Here is an 18110-nt window from a genome sequence, read left to right as displayed (position 1 = left end):
AAACACTTTGTCTCTTTTAATTGTTTCCTTTTTTTTTACCATGTACATGTATTCTCTATTACCATTCCTCCATCCACCTTGCTCCCACCAAATCTGTACCCGTAATGATACTTTTTTCTTTCAGGGAACTATCCAAGTTTGCAAAAGTTGACAAGAGGCATATCTCTTCAGCAAGAATAGGTCAGAAAAAAAAAATTACTATATTGAATTAATTTCAGATGATGTAAAGACCGAAATGGGAAAAGCAAAAGTCTTAAATGATTAGAAACCCATTTGGGAGACTCTGACATCCAGACATAAACAAGATCCAAAACACAAAACATACAGAAAAATATTCATAAATTCAACTACATTAACACATAAAGCTTCTAAATAACAAGTGACCATTTTAAAAAGTTAAGAAAAAGCTACAGACTGAGAGATGATATTTAGGAATGTAGATTAGCACAATTACTTTCAAGGCAATTTGTCTACATTTCATAAAGTTGGAAATACACATATCCTATACCCCAGCAATCCTACTGTAAAATGTATAGCTGGAACAGTAATTCTCAAACTTTAGCTTGTGTCAGAACCACTGGGGAGCTTGTGAAAATACAGTTTGTGGAGTCCCACCACCAGTTTCTGATTGAGTAAACCTGGGTGAAGGCCCTAGAATTTGCATTTCTAACAAGTTCCAGATGATATTGATGCTCTTGCTGCTGATTCAGGCACTACATTTTGCGGATCACTGCCCCCAAAGAAACCTCATACCTGCACTTAAGGGGACGCATGCAAAAAAATGTTCACCACAGGATTGTGCACAATTGTGACAAACCAGAAACCAACAATAAGGAAATGGATGGATAAATGTATATTCAAGCAGGGCAGTTAAATGAATGAACAACACGTATCGATATGAATAATTCTCAAATCCTAATGGTGAGGGGAAAAAACAAGTTGTAAAAGAATATATTCAAGATACCAATAAGGTAAATCTTATACAACAGTCTACTGTTGTATGTGTACATTCACATGTACCAAAAGTACAAAAGCAGGGATAGCAAAGATACATGTTAGTGAGGGGTTAAGGGAATTGAGATTGGGAAGGGGTTCAAAAGGAGTCTCGCTGTATCTGTGATCTCTTGTTTCTTTAAAACTGACCTGGAGCCCACTCCTTTCCAATTCCCTCCTCCCTACCCCAGCAGAGCGCACTGAGAAAGTGAGATCAGCCACGTGTCTGGAGGAGAACTGCAAAGCATGTTTCAATGGGAGCATCCCTCTCTGCACAGCAAAATGATACAGGATTGAGAATGATCTATTTCACTACTTTTCATTTCTTTTTTCCTGGTTTTCTCTTTTTTAATATTTTTTAATGTTTATTCTTTTTTTTTTTTTTCTTTTTTGAGAGAGAGACACAGAGCACGAGCAGGGAAGGGGCAGAGAGAGAAGGAGACAGAATCTGAAGCAGACTCCAGGCTCTGAACTGTCAGCACAGAACCTGATGCGGGGCTCAAGCACATGAACCTCGAGATCATGACCTGAGCCAAAGTTGGACGCTCAACTGACTGAGCCACCCAAGTGCCCCAGTGTTTTGGTTTTTTTTCCTGGTTTTCCAAACAAACTTAGACATCAGTACCTGCCTATATGGACAGAAGGAAGGAAGGAAGGAAGGAAGGAAGGAAGGAAGGAAGGAAGGAAGGAAGGAAGGAAAGGATGGATCACACCAGCACTTATTAGAAGGATAATGCCTCTCTTTAGAGAATAGATATATTTTATCATCATGGTGTGTGAGAGGCACAGTGGGAGCCACAAAATCAATAATAACACCAACTTATATTTCCATAGTACCTTTCCGTTTCCAAGCTGTTTCACTGGGAGTAGAAAATAGACAGTTATATAAAGTAAGAGAAATGCAATGTACCCTGTTATGACTACCATAGGTTTGGGCTCTGATGAAAAAAATTCCTTCTTCCTTTGAATGTGAAGAGGTTCAGGGCATGTTAACCCCAAAATATGCTGCTTTGACATATAGACTATTTTGAGTTAAAGGCACTGGAAAACAGTGAATATAAGAAAAAGACTCTGACTTTCCTTCTGGTCCTTAAAAGCAGGAGATGAAATTCCCATGCACAGATGTCCTCCCAATGCAAAAAGGAAAGTAACATTCTTATCATCAAGGATGAGAAGCTGAGACCCAGAGAATCCTACACAAGCAGACCTTGTTAAAAGCATCCTCTCCCTTCAGCTGCCCCACAGTCTAGTCACTTCTGCACACTTGCCTTTGTTCAACTTTATACAAAAGCAAATAGGTTTTGCCATTTTTTGAGTCTTCATTCCTTAGGAGGGCTCATGTGTCACGTAAAACTTAACGTAAGTAGGGGCCAGTATATGAATGAATGAAGGAATCTATCTTTCTTGTGGTCTCTGTTCATCTTCCTATTTTTTAAGTTTATTTATTTATTTTTAGAGAGAGAGAGAAAGAGAGAGAGAGAGAGAGAGAGTATGTGTGTGTGTGTGTGTGTGTGTGTGCGTGCGTGCCTGTGAATGGGAGGGGCTGAGAGAGAGAGAGAGAGAGAGAGAGAGAGAGAGAGAGAGAGAGAGAATCCTAAGCAGTCTCCTCACTATGAATGCCGAGCCTGATGCGGGGCCGAACCCATAAACCTCGAGACCATGACCTGAGCAGAAGTCAAAAGTCAGACACCTGACTGACTGAGCCACCCAGGCACCCCTGTTCATCTTCCTATTAATATTCTCCCCACTAATTCTAGATGCCCTCCAGAGGGTGGTGCACTGCCAATGTACCAAGATATTTCAATCTTTTGCTTTTAATTCAACCTCACATGCCCACTATACAAGAGGCTGCTACAGAATCTCACACTCTCTGCTACCAAACAAACATCATTTTATTTTCTCCAAAAGAAGAAACTCAAAACAGGGTCCCCTTCACATCCCATCTGCCACCAACGCTTATCACTTCTTTCCCTATAATTGTTTCAGTCTTTTGTCACTGTTTACCATTGTTAATATAGCTCAGAATAACATAACAAATTTTAACTGAATATTGCCAATACAAAGTATTTTAAATTAATCTTACTTAACCCTTAAAACTGTATAAAACTAGGTATTTATCTTAGAGAAGTGAAGCTTGTGTTCATAAAAACCTGTATGTTTATAAAAACATAAATGCTTACGGCAGTATTATTTGTAAGAGTCAAAGACTAGAAACAACTCAAATATCCCCCAGTAGGTGAATGGATACACTGCGGTACACTCATATAATGGAATACTACTCGTTAATTACTCGTTAATAAAAAAGACCTATTAACACATGCAACAACCTGGATGGGTCTTAAGAGCCTTCTACTGAGTGAAAAAGTCAATCTCAAAAGTTGACACATTGTATAATTGCATTTACATAACATTCTCAAAATGACAAAGTTATAGTGATGGAGAAGAGATTGGGTGACAGGGAGGGTGTGACTTTAAGGGATGATACAAGGGAACTTCTTTGTGGCAGTGGACCAGTTCTATATCCTGACTGTGCCAGTGGTTACACAAATCTATATATTTGAAAATTTCATAGAACTCTGCAGCAAACCACCCTCCAAATCAGTATTTGTAAGAACTGTGAAATCTAAATAAAATCTGAATTATTGTTAGTATTTGCCAATGTCCACTGACTGGTTTTGATAGTGTTATCATTGGAGGAAGTGGAGTAAAGGATCCACAGGAACTTTATACTGTGTTTGCAACTTTGAGGATACAAAATTATTTTGAAATAAAAAGCTTACAATGACTATTTTATTTATTTTTTTAATGTCTATTTTTGAGAGAGAGAGAGAGCACATGCACAAGCAGGGGAAGGGCAGAGACAGAGGGAGACAGAGGATCCAAAGTGTGCTCCCCACTGACAGCAAAGAGCCCGACATGGGGCTCAAACTCACAAATTGTGAGATCACAACCTGAGCCGAAGTTGGAGGCCCAACCAACTGAACCACCCAGGCACAATGACCACTTTTAATTAGAAGGGCTACCAAGTAAAAAATTCACTTTGGGAAGATCCTCACTTGCAAACATTAGGGCTATATTTAATATTCTGTAGATCTACATATTCTGAATCCTTCCAAAAACTTAATAAAAACAATGACACTCTGAATTGGTAGCTGATAATTGTGATTAATAAGAAGCAAATGTAATTTTACTAACCTGGAGCTATAGCTGCCATCAGGGTTTCCAGAATAACTGCTTCCATTGAATTGGTCTGCTTTTACTCTCCATAAGGCTAGCCTCCCCTACATCTGCTGTGCAGGAGTCACCTGGCCTGAAATGTGATTGGGCAGGGGGTGGGGCACATAAAGCTAGTACTCAACACAGTATGGTACTGGCACAAAAATAGACACATAGATCAACAGAACAGAATATAAAGCCCATAAATAAACACAAAATTAGAAGGTCAATTAATCTTTGACAATGTTGGCAAGAATATGCAATGGGAAAAAGACAGTCTCTTCAACAAATGATGCTGGGAAAACTGGACAATTACATGCAAAAGAATGAAACTGGACCACTTTTTTACACCATACACAAAAATAAGCTCTCACATTAAGGACCTAAATGTGAGACAGGAAACCATCAGAATCCGAGAACACAGTATAGGCAGTAATTTCTCCAACATTGGCCATAACAACATTTTTCTAGATATGTCTCCCGAGGCAAGAGAAATAAAAGCAAAAAGAAACTCTGGGACATCAAATAAAAAGCTTCTACATCAAAGAAAACAATAAACAAAACTAAAAGACAACCTACAGAATGGGTGAAGACATTGGCAAACAACATAGCTGATAAAGGGTTAGTATACAAAAATATAAAGAACTTCTACAACTCAGGGTGCTGCTTAAGCCTGCTTATGCTCTGTTTCTCTCTCTCTCAAAAATAAACATTAAAAAAATAATAATTAAAAAAAGAACATACAACTCAACACCAAAAAAACTCCCATATAATCCACTTTAAAAGTGGGCAAAAGACATGAACAGACATTTCTCCAAAGAAGACGTTCAGATGGCCAACAGACACACAAAAAAAGATGCTGAACATCACTCATCATCAGAGAAATGCAAATCAAAACTACAGTGAGAGGGGCATCTGGGTGGCTCAGTCAGTTAAGTGTCCAGCTTCAACTCAGGTCACTATCTCGCAGTTTGTGAGTTTGAGCCCCACATCTGGCTCTCTGATGCCAGCGTGGAACCCAATTTGGATCCTCTGTTTTCTTCTCTCTGCCCCTCCCCCACTTGAGTGTGCACACATTCTCTCAAAAATAAAATAAGCATTAAAAACAAAAACTACAATGAGATATCACCTCACACCTGTCAAAGTGGCTAAGATCAAAAACACAAAAAACAACAACTATTGGCAAGGATGTGGAAAAAGTAACCCTGTGCACAGTTGGTGGGGATTCAAACTAGTACAGCCACTGTGGAAGACAATATGAATATTCCCTCAAAAAGGTAAAATAGAACTACATTACAATACAGTATCACACTACTGGGTATTTACCCAAAAAATACAAAAACACTAATTCAAAGGGATATCTACACTCCTATGTTTATTGCAGCATTATTTACAATAGCCCAGTTATGGAAACAGCCCAAGTTTCAAGATAATTGAAATTTTCAATTATTCAAGATAAATGAATAAAGAAGATGTGAGATAGATACACACACACACACACACACACACACACACACACACACACACTGGAATACTATTCAGCCATAAAAATGAATGAAAGCTTGCCATTTGTAACAACATGGATAGATCCAGAGAGTAAAATTCTAAGCAAAATAAGCCAGTCAGAGAAAGACAAATATCATATGATTTCACTCATATGTGTAATTTAAGAAACAAAACAAATGAGCAAAGAGGGAGAAAAAAGAGAGAGACAAACCAAAAAACAAACTCTTGACTATAGAGAACAATTGGATGTTTACCAGAGGGGAGGTGGGTAGGGGGATGGGTGAAATAGGTGGAGGGGATTAAGAGCATACTCACTTATCTTGAGGGGAGCCTGAGTGGCTCAGTCAGCTGAGCATCTGACTCTTGATTTCAGCTTGGGTCATGATCCCGGGGTTGTGGGATCAAGCCCTGTGTCGGGCTCTGAGCTGAGCATGGGGCCTACTTGGGATCCTCTCTCTCCCCCTCTGCCCCTCTCCCCAACTCATTCTCTCTCTCTAAAATAAAAAAAATAAATTAAAAAAAAAAAAAGAGTATTCTATCTTGATGAGCACTGAGTGATACATGGAACTGTTGAGTCACTATATTTTATACCTGAAACTAATAAAACACTATGTTAACTGGAACTAAAATTAAAAAAATAAAGTGTACAACATGATGATTTATGTATGCAATGTGAAAGGGGAAATAAGTTAACTTTTGTAATTTGGTTTTATGTCATTTATAATTTGATTTGATGTCATTTAAAAATTTCCCTTTGAGAAGGAACAAGTTTTAAAAAAAAAATCAAGGCTGAAAAAAGGATTCTGGGAACATAGTAGATAAGAAGCACCAGAAATCTGTCTCCTAACCTAGACAACAACTACACTGGTAGAATCTGTCTGATGTAACTATTTTGGAGCTCTGGAGTCTACTAAAGGTTTGAACTTACAGGGAAATGCCTGGATAGCAAACAGGTTAATTTGGGTCCATTTAGACTCTCAGTTCAATAGCAGCTGCACATCCTTTACCCTCCAGCCCTACAGGCAGACAGCTCTATGGGCATTCCTGCAGCAGCCTGCATACAACTATGGAAGCCAGTGTTTGCAATAAGGATTTTGTCTTCCAAATACTGGGGATCTGTACCCTGGTTCCCTAATCGCTGCATCTGATCACACAGGTGCAGACACAGAGATGGACAGCTATTATTGCATTGCCCCGTGGACCCCCTCACCTCACATTGTTGCAAGCCTCTCCCCATCTGACTGAAGCAACTTCAATGAAATTTAGAGGACTAGACCATCTCCCCGCCCCCCCCTCCCCCCGCCCTGCCACCTCTTCATTTTCTTCTTTTTCCCATTTTGGGAGTCAGACATTAAAGACTAAGGCATTCAGGGGCACCTAGCTGGCTCACTCAGAAGAGCATGTGACTCTTGACCTCGGGGTTGTGAGTTCAAGCCCCATGTTGGGTGTAGAGATTACAAAATTAGAAAGGCATCATATAGGGGCACCCGGGCGGCTCAGTCAGTTAAGTGTTTGACTTCGGCTCAGGTCATCATCTCACAGTTTGTGAGTCTGCGGCCCACATCAGGCTCACTGCTGTCAGCACGGATCCTACTTTAGATCCTCTGTCACCCCCTCTCTCTCTGCCCCTCCCTGCGCACAGTCTCTCTCTCTCAAAAATAAATGAACATTAAAAAAAGGAAATGAAAAAGAAAGTCACCATATGTCCCCAGAGAAAAGCACAGACTCAAAAAATGACCTGAGAGCACCTTAATTCTATACTGCAGGCTGACCCTTCACAGAGAAAGCCTACAATTTTTTTTAATGTTTATTTATTTTGAGAGAGAGAGAGAGAATATGAGCAGGGGAGGGTCAGAGAGAGAGAGAATCCCCACAGGCTCCATACTCAGCACAGAGCCAAACACAGGGCTTGATCTCATGACCATGAGATCATGACCTGAGCCCAAACCATGAGTCGGACACCTAACCAACTGAGCCACCCAGGCACCCCAGCCTACAAGTTTTCTGAAAAGCAAAACAAAACAAAGCCAAAAGCCAAAAAATCTTGGGAAAGGAAGAGAATCTGACTTCCAGAGTTAGGCCATATCATTAGATTCAAATATTCATGTTTTCAACAACAACAACAACAACAACAAAAACCCACAAGGCATACAAAGAAACAGGAAGAGGAAAAAAAAACTACACCAACAGACCTGTCTCAATAGGTGGACCTACTACACAATGTCTGAACAAAGTAGACATATCAATATGGAGATGATTACCCCATCTAATCCCCATCGTAACCAAAAGAAACCAAAAAGAGATTCTAGAGCCCAAAAGCACAATAACTAAAATAAAATTTTCAGAGATGGATTTGAGCAGGCAGAAGAAAGAATTAGCAAATTTGAAGAAAGAACAATGGAAACTATCAAGTCTGAGGAATGGAAAGAAAAAAGATTAAAGGAAAGTGAACAGAGTCTACCATCAAGCAAACCATCACACACAGTGTGGGAGTCTCAAGGTAAGAAAGAGAAAGGAGAAGAGATTATTTAAAGAAATAAGGGCTGAAAACTTGCCAAATTTGATGAGCTATGAATATAAACACCCAGCAAGCTCAACAAATTCCAAGTAGTATGAAATCAAAAGAGACCCACACCAAGATACATTGTGATCAATCTATTGAAAGAAAAAGAACAAGAGAGAATCTTTTTTTTTTTTTAATTTTTTTTTAACGTTTATTTATTTTTGAGACAGAGAGAGACAGAGCATGAACGGGGGAGGAGCAGAGAGAGAGGGAGACACAGAATCAGAAGCAGGCTCCAGGCTCTGAGCCATCAGCCCAGAGCCCGACGCGGGGCTCGAACTCACGGACCGTGAGATCGTGACCTGAGCTGAAGTCGGACGCTTAACCGACTGAGCCACCCAGGCGCCCCTAACAAGAGAGAATCTTAAACACACCAAAAGAGAAGTAACTCATCATATCAGGGACCCTCAATAACATTATTCACAGATTTCTCATCAGATACCGTGAGAGCCAGAAGGCAGTGGACTGAAATATTCAAAGTGCTAAATAAAAAAATTGTGAACCAAGAATCTTGTATCTGGCAAAAGTGTCCTTCAAAAATGAGACAGCCTCAGATGAGGGAATTTGTTACCACTAGGCCTACCCTGCAGGAAATGTTAAAGGGAGTCCTGCAGGTTGAAATGAAAAGACATTAGCCTATAACTCAAAGCTGTGTGAAGAAATAAAGATATTGTGAAGGCAAATATGTGGGCAACTATAAAACCAGTGTCATCTGTAAAAAATGGTTCGTAACTCTACTTTTTGCTTTCTACATGATTTAAGAGAATAATACATTTTTAAGATTTTATTTTTAAGTAATCTCTACACCCAACATAGGGCTCAAACTTACAACCCCAAGATCAAGAGTTGCAAGCTCCACTGACTGAGTCAGCCAGGCACCCCAAGAATACTACATTAAAAAAAACCAAAACAATCATTAATCTAAAGCTCATATTCTTATAACTGATTTATAATTCCACATTTTATTTCCTACACAACTGACTAATACATTATAAATAACAATTATTAGTTTATGGTTTGGGACACACAATGTATAAAGATGGATCCTGTGACATCAATAACTAAAAGTAATGGGGAGGGAGCTATATAGGAGCACAGTTTTTGTACGTTATTAAAGTTAAGCCGGCATAAATTGAAATTAGAATGTTTATAACTTTAAGCTGTCAAATCTAATTCCCATGGTAACCACAAAGAAAATAGTTACAGAATATACACAAAAGAAGAAGGGAATTAAGGCATTTTACTACAAAAAATATCAGCTAAACACAAAAGAAAACAGTAATGCAGGAAATAAGGGACAAAAAAAGCTATTAGGCATACAAAAACACATAGCAAAATGACAGGAGTTCCTCTTTATCAGTTATTACTTCAAATGTAAATAGATTAAACTCTCCAATCAAAATACAGAGGTTGACAGAATGGACTTAAAATAATGATTTAGCTCTATGCTCTCTACTGTAGATTCATTTTATTTTATTTTTTTAAGAGACTCACTTTAGATCCAAAGACACAAATAGGTTGAAAGTGAAAGGATTAAAAAAAAGTCTTTCTATGCAAATAGTAGCCAAACCAAAGCAGAGGTGGCTATACTAATATTGGACAAAATAGACTTTGTAAAAAGTTTATTTATTTATTTATTTATTTATTTATTTATTTATTTATATGAAGAGAGCACGTGCAGGGGGAGTAGAGGGGTGGGAGAAGGGAGAGAATCCCAAGCAGGCTCTGCACTGTCAGCATGGAGCCCAATGCGGGGCTCAAACTCATGAACCATGAGAATGTGACTTCACTTGATCTTAGCCAAAAGGCCAAGAAGTGATTCCGTGAGAACGTGACTTGAGCGGAAATCAAGAGTTGGAGGTTTAACCAACTGAGCCGCCAGGCACCCCCCAAAATAGGCTTTAAATTTTTAAAAGTTTGCAAGATGGGGTGCCTGCGTGGCTCAGCCGGTTAAGCATCCAACTTCAGCTCAGGTCAAGATCTCCAGGTTCATGAGTTCAAGCCCCTCTTTGGACTGTGTTGACAGTTCAGAGCCTGGAGCCTACTTTGGATTCTATGTCTCTCTCTCTGCTCCTCCCCTGCTTGCACTCTGCACTCTGTCTCTCTCTCTCTCAAAAATAAATAAACATTTAAAAAGCTTGCAAGAGTCAAAGAAAGACGTTATGTATTAGTAAGTGGTTGAATACAATAAGAGGATAACAATTGTAAACATTTATGCCCCTAATAATGAAAATCAAAATATATAAAGCAGAAACTGACAGAATTGAAGGGGAAAGTGGAAGTTCCACAATAATAGTTGGAGACTTTAATACCTTATTCTTAATAATAGAACAAATAGAAGATAATTAAAGGGAGGATTTGAACACAATAAATCAAATAGATCTGAAAGGCATATATAGAACAATCTACCCAACAACAGTGTACACATTCTCCTTAAGTGCACATTGGACATTTTCCAGGATAAGCTATATGTTAGGCCACAGATGAAGCTTCAAAATACTTTAAAAGATGGATAGCATACAAAATATCTTCTCTCATCACAAGATGAAGTTAGAAATCAGTAACAGAAGGAAAACTGGAACGTTAATAAATTTATAGAAATTAAACAACACACTCTCAAATAACCAATGAATCAAAAATGAAATCACAAAGGACATTTTCTAATTTCTAATTTTCTAATAGTTAGAAACTAATGAAAATGAAAACACAACATACCAAAACTTATGGGACACAGCAAAAGGATTGTTAAGGGGGAAATTTATAGCTATAAATGTTTATATTAAAAAAACAAGAAAGATCTCAAATCAATAACCTAACTTAACAACCTAAGAAACTAAGAAACAAAGTAACAATAAACTCAAAGCTAGCTGAGGAGAAGATAATATAGAGCATAAATGAATGCAATAAAGGGTAAGAGTAATAAATGTAATAAACAATGGAGAAAATCAATAAAACCAAAAGTTGGTTTTTCAAAAATATCAGCAAATCGATATACCTTTAGCTAGATTGAATAGGAAAAAAGAGAAGACACAAATTATTTAAAAAAAACAAAAAAATAAAAATAAATGAAAGTGGGGATATTACTGCTGAATCTACAGAGATAAAAATTATTATAAGAGAATACTATGAGCAACTATATGCCAACAAATTCAATAACCTGGATGAAGTGGACAAATTCCTAGAAAACATGAAAACTGCCAAGTCTAAATAAGAAATAGAAAATCTGAATAGACCTGTAACAAATAAGGAAATTGAATCAGTAATCAAAAACCTCCCCCAAAATAAAAGCATTAGACCTGATGGCTCCGTGGTGAATTCTACCAAACATTTAAAGAAGAGCTAATACCAATCCTTCTCAAACTTTTGAAAGAACTGAAGAGGGGAGAACATTTCTAATCTCATGAGATCAGCATTTCTGTGATACCAAAGCCAGTCAATGACACTACAAAAAAAGAAAACCACAGACTATTATCTCTTATGAGCATTGACGCAAACGTTCTCAAGAAATACTAGCAAACCAAATTCGACAGCATTTTTGGTCAAAATTTTCTTTAAATTCTTGTTAGTTAACATATAGTATAATACCGATTGCAGGAATAGAATTTAGTGATTCATCACTTACATGTAACACCCAATGTTCATTACAGCAAGTGTCCTCTTTAATGCCTATCACCCATTTACACATTTACCCCACCCATCTCCCTCCATCAGTCTGCAGTTTGTTCTCTATCTTTGTGAGGCTCTTATAGTTTGCTTCCCTCTCTCTTTTTTTTTTTTTCCTGCTTCCCATATGTTCATCTGATTGTTTCCCGAATTCCACATATGAGTGAAATCATACAGTATTTGTCTTTCTCTGATGGACATATTGAGCTTAGCATAATACACTCTAGCTCTATCCATACCATTGCAATTGGCAAGATTTCATTATTTTTGATGGCTGAGTAATATTCCATTGCATATTTGTGTATATACTACATCTTCTTTGTCCATTCATTAGTCGATAGACATTTGGGCTCTCTCCATAGTTTGGCTATTGTTGATAATGCTGCTATAAACATCAGGGTGCACGTATCCCTTTGAATCTGTATTTTTTGCATCCTTTGGATAAATAACTAGTCGTGCAATTGCTGGGTTGTAGGGCAGTTCTATTTTTAACTTTTTGAGGAAACTCCACATCAAATTCAACAGCATAATAAAAGGATAATACATCATTGCCAAGTGGGAATTATTCCTGGAATTCAAGGAGGGTTTAACATAAAAAAATTGATCAGTATAATACACCATATTAACAGAATGAAGGAAAAAACCCTTCATGATCATCTCAATTGATGCAGCAAAAGCATTTGATAAAAATTCAACATTCTTTTAGGATAAACACACACACACGCACACGCACACACACACGCACACACACACCAAACTAGGAGAAAGAAAGAACAAAAGAACATCTAAATCAGAAAGAAATAAGTAAAATTATCTCTATTCACAGATAATGTGATCTTATATGTAAAAAACCTTAAAGATTTCACAAAAAAATTGATAGAATAAATTAATTCAGCAAAACAGCAGGATATAAAGTACACACAAAAATCAGTTGAATTTCTATACACTAATATTGAACAAACTAAAAAGGAAATTAAAAAAAAAAAAAAAAGTTCTACTGGGGCACCTGGGTGGCTCAGTTGGTTAAGTGTTTGACTTTTGATTTTGGCTCAGGTCATGATCTCTCAGTTCGTGGGATCAAGCCCCATGTTGGACTCCGTGCTGGCAGCTTGGAGCCTGCTTGGGATTCTCATTCTCTCTCTCTCTCTCTCTCTCTCTCTCTCTCTCTCTCTCTCTCTCTTCCCCTGTGTGTGCCCCTCCCCTGCTCTCTCTTTCTCTCTCAAAAGAAATAAATAAACTTCTAAAAACTAAATAAAAAATAAAAATAGGGGCACCTGGGTGTCTCAGTCGGTTTAGCATCCAACTCTTGATTTCAGCTCAGGTCATGATCTTGTGGTTCTGATTCATGAGATTAAGTTCCGCATTCCCTGCTTGGGATTCTCTCTCTCCCTCTCTCTCTGCCCCTCCCCACCCCACACACACACACACACTCTCTCTCTCTCTCTTTCAAAATAAAAAACAAATAAATAAAAATTAAAAAAAAAAACAGTCCTACTTATAATAGCATCAAAAAGAGTAAAATACGTAAGAATTAGCTACCTAAGGAGATAAAAGACTTATACAATGAAAACTAAAAGACATTACTGAGATTAAAGACATAAATAAATTGAAACATATCCCATGCTCATGAATTAGAAGAGTTAATATGGTTAAAATATCCTTACTACTCAAAATGATCTATAGACTCAATGTAATCCCTGCCAAAATACCAATGACATCTTTTGCAGAAATAGAAAAAAATGATCCTAAAATTCATATGGAATTTCAAGGGACCCAGAATAGCTAAAACCATCTTGAAAAAGAACAAAATTGGAAGTCTCCTGCCTCCTGATTTCAGAACTTACTGTAATACTACAGTAATCAAAACAGGGTGGTGGTGGCATAAAGATAGACATAGAGACCAATGGAATTGAATAGAGAGCCCAGAAATAAATCTTCTCATATATATGGACAACTGATTTTTGACAAGGGTGCCAAAGCCTTTTCCCCATTCAATGGGGAAAGGATGGTCTTTCCAACAAATGGTGATGTGAAAACTGGACATCCACGTGCAAAAGAATGATCTTGGACTCTTACCTAACACCATATACAAAAATTAAGTCAAAATTGACCACCAACCTAAACATAAAACTCTTAGAAGAAAACATGGAGCAAAAGCTTCCTGACATTGGATTTGACAACGATTCCTGGATATGACACCGAAGGCCCAAGCAACAAAAGACAAAATAGACAAGTAAGACTTCAAGAAAATGTCAAACTTTTGTGCATCAAAGGACACTTTGAACAGCCTTTCCTGAGAGTTGCCATGGTTTCCTGCTTTGACAGTGCCTGGAGGGAAAAGGCGCTAATCCAAACCCCCGCTGGCTGCTCAGAGCCAGCCCTGGGCACCGCCTCACAGTTTCAAACTGCCCCAAGGCCATCACCCCTCTCCAACGGGGGGGGGGGGGGGGGGGGGGGGGGGGGGGCAGCTGCTGTTGCCTCTCTTTAGCTGCTCACTGTGACCTCCTCGTCTCCCACACCGATGGGCTGCAAATACCACCAGGACTCAGAGGCCACTATCCACTGCCAGATCAACCTGAAACTCTACACCTCCTACATCTACCTATCCAGTCTTACTACTTTAACCTCAGTGATGTGGCTTTGAAGAACTTCAACAAATATTTTCCTCACCAATCTCATGAAGAGAGAGAAAAAGCTGAGAAACTGATGAAGCTGCAGAACCAATGACCACATCCTCCTTAAGGCTATCAAGAAACGGGACCAGAAAGAACTGGGAAAACAGGCTGAATGCAATGGAGTATGCATTTTACTTGGAAAGCATGAATCAGTCACTACTGGTAATGGCCAGAATGGCCACCGACAAAAAACCCTACTTGTGTGACTTCACTGAGACTCATCACCTGAATTAGCAGGTAAAATCCACCAAAGAATCGGATGACCACATAACCATCTTGTACAAGAATCTGGCACTGCAGAGTGTCTGTTTGACAAGTACGCACAGACAGACAGTGATAACAAGAGCTAAGACTTAGGCTGAGGGTAACTTCCCTGGTCATAGCCACAGAGGTGACTTCCTGGTCACCAAGGTAGTGCATGCATGTTGGGGTTACCTTTACCTTTTCTATAGGTCTTACCAAAATGAATACTTAGGTTCTTTCATTTGTACCATTGCTTCAAATAAAGCAATTTGGTACTCCCTCCAAAAATGAGACTTTTGTGACAGAATGAAAAGGCAATCCCTGGAATGGGAGAAAATATTTGCCAACTATATACCTGCTAAGGGATTAATGTCCAAAATACAGGGGCGCCTGGGTGGCTCAGTCGGTTGAGCGTCCGACTTCGGCTCAGGTCATGATCTCGCGGTCCGTGAGTTCGAGCCCTGCGTCGGGCTCTGTGCCGACGGCTCAGAACCAGGAGCCTGTTTCAGATTCTGTGTCTCCCTCTCTCTCTGACCCTCCCCCGTTCATGCTCTGTCTCTCTCTGTCTCAAAATAAATAAACGTTAAAACAAAATACATAGAGAACTCTAAAACTGAACAACAAAGAAACAAATAACCTGATTCGGGGGCACCTGGATGACTCAGTTAGTTGACTGGCTGACTTCAGCTCAAGTCATGATCTCACAGTCCATGGGTTTGAGCCCCGCGTCGGGCTCTGTGCTGGCAGCTCGGAGCCTGGAGCCTGCTTTGGATTCTGTGTCTCCCTCTCTCTCTGCTCCTCTCCTGCTTTTGCTCTATCTCTCTCTGTCTCTCAAAAATAAATAAATGTTTAAAAAAATTTTTTAAATAACCTGATTCAAAAATGGGCAAAGGACTTAGATAGACATTTCTTCAAAGAAGATATTCAAATGGACAGTAAGCGCATGAAAAGATGCTTAACATTATAATCATTGGGGAAAAGTAAAGCAAAACCACAGTGAGATAGCCCTTCATATCTATTGGGATAGCTACAATGAAAAAATGTAAGGGGTGCCTAGCTGTCTCAGTCAGTAGAGCATGCAACTCTTAATCTCAGGGTTGTGAGTTTGAACCCCATACTGGGAGTGGAAGATACTTAAAATAACTTTTTAAAATTTGAAATAAAAAATGTTGGTAGGGATGTGGATAAATTGGAACCCTTGTGCACTGTTGGTGTGAATGTAAAATGGTGCAGCCGCTGTGGCAAACAGTATGGCAGTTCCACAAAAGATTAAAAATAGATGTAGCATATGATTCAGCAATTCCACTGATGGGTACACACCTAAAAGAATCGAAAGCAGGGGCTCAAAGATATATTTGCACACCCATGTTCATAGCATCATTATTCACAATAGCTAAATCAACTCAACGGTCCATAACATGGAAGCAACCCATCGGTCCATAAACAGATAAATAAGCAAAATGTGGTATACACTTATAATGGAATATTCAGCCTTAACAAAGAAGGAAATTCTGATATATGCTACACATGGATGAACCCTGAGAACATTATGCTAAGTGAAACAAGACAGCCACAAAAAGACTAATGCTATATGACTCCATTTATATGAGGTACCTAGAGTAGTCAAAATCATAGGGACAGAAAGTAGAATGGTGGTTTCCAGGGGCTAGGGAGATGGGGAATAGGGAGTTATTGTTTAATGGGTATGAAACTTCCGTTTTGTAAGATGAAAAGAGTTCTGGAGATGGATCGTGGTGATAGTTGCTCAACAATACAAACATAACTAATACCACTGAACTGCACACTTCAACATGATTCGGATGACAATTTTTATCTTTTGAATATTTTACCAAAAATTTTTGAAAAAAAGTCAGGGCTAATTCAGTCCAAATCCAGTATGCACATATGTAGACTTTAGTCTTTATGTTTTTAAGTTTCTATGCAGTTAGTAAATTAAGCAACTAATTTGATTTGCCACCCCTCTATTACCTCTCACGTCCCAGGGGCATAGATTTTACAAATCAAGCTTCCCTATATACTCAACAAGTGAGAGAAGATTATACCCTATCTAACCAAACTGTCTTAAGCATGAGTGTAGGACAAAGGCATTGTCATACATGCAAAGCCTCCAAAAATTTACATTGCAAGCATTCTTTCTTCAGAGACTACTCTACGACAGAAGTCAGTCCATAACTGCTGGTATAAGGTAGCATGTGTTTTCCTCTAATGTCCCCACAGAACCTATTACAATTACAAACTCCCTGGGGAAGGGACCACATTTTATACTCCTGTTACTCAACAGGATTTTGAGACTGTGTTCATATTAGAGATTCAATAAATGTTATTTATTCTAGAGGTATTACCAACAGAAAGTGAATCTTCTATTAGCAGAACTAGGGGAGGAAAGAAGTCACCTGGGACACAGGGAGTGTTAAGTCTCATTTCTATAGGCAGTCCCCCCAAGTCCATCCAACCTCACCTCTAGTTCTTGCCAACATACACCCTTCCAGCTGGAATCTTCTTGGCTGCCTCTTCTGGAAATGATCGTTATTCATATTCTCCGTTGTCAAGAAACTCCTTGTGCTGGGAAAATAGAAATGGCTGTGCCCCACTTCCAAAGACAGACTGTCTCTGCAGTTCCACTAAGTCTCACTAGGTGGCAGTGACACCGTACAAACAGGCTCCAGTTTGATCTCTGTTTATTGAAAAAATCCATCTCCTTTTGCCATTGAGGTTACAATATTTATTTTTAGTGTGATTTGATGGGCCTTGTCTGTAATTTAACAATATTGGAATCAAATTCTGATACCTAATCACAGGGATGTAAGCTCTATTAGATTTCAATTAGCATTCACTCTGATTTGATTATCAAGCTTTAGCCATTCAAATGGCTAATAGGGAAACATTTAGATAATTGCAGCTGTCTGGCATTATTACATTTGCTATCATTTCCACAGAGTGATTCATTTAAAGACTGGGCCATAAAATTTGTTTTTGTTGGTGGAGACAAGAAGTTATGGCTTTTGGGGTTGTGGGGCACTATTAAGCATTATGCTATTATGGTCAGACATTTGGGGTTGTTTTTCTCATTAGGAGGGAAATACAAGTGTAGGGTGCTTGCCATTTAACTATTTTCCAAAAAGATATTCTTGATTCTCCATCCACAATATTGTTTCCTTTGACAAAAGAAAAGAGGCATTAGTCAAGCTTCCTTTTCCTCTCTTTTAATTGAACTGAATTACATTTGAACT

The 18110-nt window shown here is 38.6% G+C and overlaps 1 pseudogene; it reads left to right on the top strand.

Annotated features, from left to right (window-relative positions):
- Positions 1 to 3471: 3471 nt before the first annotated feature.
- On the top strand, positions 3472 to 14966 carry LOC122222625 (annotated as a pseudogene).
- Positions 14967 to 18110: the final 3144 nt, after the last annotated feature.

Source organism: Panthera leo, chromosome B3 (assembly GCF_018350215.1).
Source record: "Panthera leo isolate Ple1 chromosome B3, P.leo_Ple1_pat1.1, whole genome shotgun sequence".
Lineage (NCBI taxonomy): Eukaryota > Metazoa > Chordata > Mammalia > Carnivora > Felidae > Panthera > Panthera leo.
Note: the sequence above shows the minus strand (reverse complement) of the source record. Positions and strands in the feature narration are given on the sequence as shown.